Raw genomic sequence first — 5,686 nt, 5'->3', positions numbered from 1 at the left:
TTATAACGTGGTTTACTCCATTAATATTGTAAGTAACAATTTTCAAAGTCGTCATATTTATATGAAAACAAAAAGAAAGTTACATCCCTCCAGTAGTATGTTGATCTCTATGTAAATGTCTTTAACAATCAAAGTCAGTTCGCCGAAAAACAATGAATATAGGGAACAAGTAATCAGATCTTCATCTTCACAGAACTTCCAAGTATTCCATGTGCTGCCCTTTTGGAAAACATAGGCAGCACACACCTGATGTAAATTGGAAAGGGATAGTGGTCCCCCTGGGCGGATTACACCGTGCGTGTAAGCAGTAGACCCCATAGTCTCCTATTCTACTGCACCAAATGCCCGATGAAAAGAAGAAAAAAAAAAAAAGTGAAAAAATAAAACACTCACTGCGAATACACCAACCGACAGTCTATAAGTATTAAAATAATATTATACCTGTATGTCCTTATTTATATTTTTAACAAGATCCACCTTTGAATAAAATGTCAGCTATATCAGGGTAGAATCAGGTAAAACATTACCGTCTCAACCATGCTTGTGCTGGTCCACCGAGTTTAGTATGGCCTTGATGTCCATGTTATCCAGACCTGGGTCAGCCCTTCCACGTCTCCCCTGGGTCTGCCAGCTGTTGCGTAGCAACTCTCTCTCCATGATGTCCCGCTCATCCACCTCCACCGGCATCCCGAGTTCGTTCAGAGTGGATTGGGCCTCCAACAGAGAGGAGAAGGTCTTGACACCCTTTTCCAAAAACAGTCTAAGTTGAGCCGGGTATGGTGAATGTGCCTTTATATTGCGTTCTTTCAGCTTTTTAATGACTTCATGCACTTGTTTTCTTTTTCTCTGCACTTCAGTGGAGTAATCTTGGTCAAAGAACACTTTGTATCCCCGAAACTCTGTATTCCGCTGCTTCCATGCACACTGTAGTATCCGCTGCTTAACATTGAAGTCCAAAAAGCGAACTATTATGGATCTCGGTGGAGATGTCGACCCCGGCTTCGGAACTGTGGCTCTATGGGCTCTCTCAATGCAAATATCCGTGCCTTCAGGAAGCTCCAGCGCAGATTTTAAAAAATCTTTAATAAACGGGATCATCTCTTTTCCTTCTGAGTCTTCCTTTATCCCATACACTCTTATATTGTTCCTGCGCATCCTATTCTCTATATCCATCCATCCAGTTTTGCGGTTATTTTGGCGTCTTTTTTTAGCAAGTAAGGTAGCACCCTTTCCCGCTGTAGGCCACGATCTTCTTCGTTACTCACTCTCTCTTCCGCTGTGTTCAGTCTCTCTTCCAGTGCCTCGGTTCTCTTTTTTATTTCTGCAATCGATGCCTCCATCCGGGATTGGGATTCCAAAATGTCTCGTTGCGCCGTTCCAGATTCTTCTCGAAATTTGCGGAGCTCTGTTAGCATTAACAAGTTGGTCTCTGTTTCATTCTGAGTTAAGCTAGCATCAAGTGTTAGCTGTTTCTGTGTCGTCTTTGCATCATCACTTTTCCCCATCTTCTGTTCTCTTCTTGTAGTCTTTTGTGACGAGGTCAGTGTGGTAGCGTCTTCTGGATAAGTAGGTGGGATTAAATTCTAATAACAGGCAAATTAAGAGTTATTTCGGTCAGAGCGTCGTCTGCGAGCTCTCTACTCAGGCATGCCGGAAGCGGAAGTCCAGATTGACTATTTTTAACTGGCTAGATGGACGGCCACTGGAAAAAACAACATCCAAATGAGTTGTTAAAACCCTTCTTTTTATTAAACTCTGTACGCAAACATGTTCTCAATGCTGAAGTTTACGTGTAGAGCCCCTGGCAAAGTTTCATGTTGCGTCGAGCCTTCTTAACGTTGTGAAAATAGGGATTTTATGCAGTCAAAGTAGTGCCCCTAGCACTCCCCTTCAAAAGGCCATTTGGCTGAAAACAAAGATATGGTAAATCTTAAAAGTGGCATTTATGTCGTAATTATGCTTTAAAACAGACGTTTGACTAGCTTCACAAAAAGACCCTAGGAAGCATCTTGGCAAGAGTTACACTTTAATAAAGAGGATGGTAAGCCATCTTTTTGATTTAAATTTTTTGCAAACCAACATTCTTTTGTGATCTTTGGTGTGATGAAGTAGAAACTATTTTGATTCTCTTTTTATATGCACCATACATAAATACACGTTGAAGACTATAAATGTAAATTTCAGTCTTTTCCAAACATAGAGAGCCCAAAGAAAGAGGATTATGAATTTAACAAATATGTAAATATGCTGTATTTATATAGCGCCTTTCTAGTCTTAACGACTACTCAAAGCGCTTTTACATCATACAGTAACCATTCACACACATTCATACAATGTGGCCGAGGTTGCCGTACAAGGTGCCACCTGCTCATCAGATAAACACTCTCACACATTTACACTCCGATGGTGTAAATGTGTGAACTCATGGTTCAGTGTCTTGCCCAAGGACACTTTGACATGGGACTGCAGGGCCAGGGATTGAACCACCAACATTCCAATTGGCAGGCAAACACTCTACCACTGAGCCAAAGCCGACCAACACCCAATGCTTACAGAAAGCAGTGTAAAAAATAATTTGAATGTCATTTTTCTTTCAGCTGGAGAATCTGATGCTGGATAAAGATGGCCACATCAAAATCACTGACTTTGGCCTTTGTAAGGAGGGCATTACCCCCGACGCTACCATGAAAACCTTCTGTGGTACTCCTGAATATCTGGCACCTGAGGTAAGGTCCCGAAACTGACTGGCTGGACATGTGATAAATACAGCTTTTGACCACATACTTGTTGATAAAAAATACCAACATTTTATGCAAAGGTATCGGTATCAGAACAACCATGCTTAGAGTAATTGTAGAAGTTTCCATTTGCACAGTAATATCACTATAACAAGTATCATTGGAGATTCAAGCAGCAAAACAAAAATACTTGGTTATTAACTTGACAGAGGAAACATTTTAGAGAATCTAATTAACATATTTGCTATTAATAGGAATTTTAATTATCCACAGATTAACAATGGGCCCATGGATATAACTTTATTTGCACATTACTTAGCTCACTATCTGAATAATGTGTCCTCTTAATAACAGGAAACACTGCACTGAGAAGATTAAAAAAGAGAAACCGTATCTTTCAATTCTCACAGAATCTTATTGCCCTGGAGTCCCAGTCTCTGCCACAATAGTCACGTATGTGATGTTTTAGGCCCATTGGCAGACATCCATTTAAAATGTAGGCAATGGCATATAAAGAGCCTGTTTTCCATGTCCGCTGAAGTTTCTCAGTTTGCACTCTAGTAACATTTATGTGGTCCGGGTTTTTCGTAGGTCGCACCGGTGCACCTAATGGCCTTGCATCTGCTGCCTCACCCCAGATTAAGCAATATTTTTTTTGTCGATATGGTTTACTTTTGCATACATGGCCCATTTCTTCTGTAAAGCTGTGCTGTCCCCGCCCCCATTAACTCACACAGGCTCCCCAACAACAGAGACACAGTGTTGAAAGCATTGTTGAAAACAAGTAAAGGAGCTTTCTTGGAGATACATTTAAATATATATATATATATATATATATATATATATATATATATATATATCTCCCCTAGGTTATTTATTTCAGATAATTTTCCTTTATATGTGTTGCAACTGAATGTATGTAAAACATACAGCTTCAACATAAGAGGAATGTAGCACAATATGGATGTGAAAGCAGTTATAAATAGCCTATGTGACAATCAAATTTGTTTTAGTTAAATCAACAAATAATTGGGATAATTAACTGTAATCTCAATATTGATCAAAATAATTGTTAATATCATTTTGATAATAATCGTGCAACCCTACTAGAAAAAGTAGTTATAGTAGTTCATGGCATAGCAGGGCACTGCAGGGTGTTACACGATGTAGGAGTGCAGAGCACAGCAGAGCATAGCGGGACGCAGCAGGACTTTGCAGAGCTTAGCAAAGTGGAACAGGGCATAGCAGGGCGTGTAGCAGGACCACATCTTATATACACTACCGGTCAAAAGTTTAGGGTCACTTAGAATTTTCCATTGCACTTCATTATAGACAGAATACCAGCTGAGATCAGTTGCATTGTTTCTTTAACCAGGGCAGTTTTCAGATTAAATTATGTGCTTACATAATTGCAAAAAGGTTCTCTACTGTTTTTCTAGTTAGTTTTTGAAAATAATATCAGATTAGTGAACAGAATGAGCCTTTGGAACATTGGATGAATGGTTGCTGATAACGGCCAATGTAGATATATTGCATTAAAGATCAGCTGCCCCACTCAGATCAGCTGGTATTCGTTCTGTAATGGAGTGGTACGGAAATTTGTAAGTAACCAAAAACTTTTGACCGGTAGTGTATATATATATAGATATATATATATGTGTGCATTGTATATATGCTCTGGGAAAACTGGTTGAATTTAGCATCGTGGTATATTTATGACATATATCTGGTGCAATACATTTAATGTTTACTGTCACTGATTTAAATAAACCAATACATTTACTGAAATTTTTAGCTTTGGTGTGGCCCCTAAGTCTAACACTTGTAATATACAACTGTTTATCCACCATACAAACTAATTTCCTAAACATGTATTTATGTGAAAAAAGCAAATTCAACAAATAATAATTATGAACTAAAATATTAAATCTGGTGTGTGTGTTTGTGTGCGTGTGCGTATACACTGTATGTATATATATGTATTTGTATATGTATGCATCTACAGTATGTGTATATATGACCAGTGAGGAAAATAAGAATTTAAACACCAAGCTATTTTGCAAGTTCTCCCACTTAGAAATCATGAAGGGGTCTGAAATTGTCATCGCAGGTGCATGTCCACTGTGAGAGACAAAATCTCTCCCCCCCCCAAAAAAAATCCAGAAATCACAATGTCTGATTTTTTTACTATTTATTTGTATGATACAGCTGCAAATAAGTATTTGAACACCTGACAAAATCAATGTTAATATTTGGTACAGTAGCCTTTGTTTGCAGTTACATAGGTCAAACGTTTCCTGTAGTTTTTCACCAGTTTGCACACACTGCAGAAGGGATTTTGGCCCATTCCTCCACACAGATCTTTTCTAGATCAGTCAGGTTTCTGGGCTGTTGTTGAGAAACACAGAGTTTGAGCTCCCTCCAAAGATTCTCTATTGGGTTTAAGTCTGGAGACTGGGTAGGCCACGCCAGAACCTTGAAATGCTTCTTCCAGAGCCACTCCTTGGTTGTCCTGGCTGTGTGCTTCGGGTGCTTGTCATGTTGAAAGACCCAGCCTTGACCCATCTTCACTCCTCTAACTGAAGGAAGGAGGTTGTTCCCCAAAATCTTGCAATACATAGCCCCGGTCATCCTCTCCTTGTTACAGTGCAGTTGCCCTGTCCCATGTGCAGAAAAACACCCCCAAAGCATGATGCTACCACCCCCATTCTTCAAAATAGGGATGATGTTTTTTGGGATGGTACTCATCATTCTTCTCCTCCAAACACGGTTAGTGGAATAATGACCAAAAAGTTCTATTTTGGTCTCATCTGACCACAAGACTTTCTTCCATGACTCCTCTTCCATTATCCAAATGGTCATTTGCAAACTTATGACTTACAGTGGGTACGGAAAGTATTCAGACCCCTTTAAATTTTTCACTCTTTGTTTCATTGCAGCCTTTTTCC

Source organism: Etheostoma cragini, chromosome 13 (assembly GCF_013103735.1).
Source record: "Etheostoma cragini isolate CJK2018 chromosome 13, CSU_Ecrag_1.0, whole genome shotgun sequence".
In the NCBI taxonomy this organism is placed as follows: Eukaryota; Metazoa; Chordata; class Actinopteri; order Perciformes; family Percidae; genus Etheostoma; species Etheostoma cragini.
The sequence above is the reverse complement of the archived record's forward strand: the minus strand, read 5'-3'. Positions refer to the sequence as shown.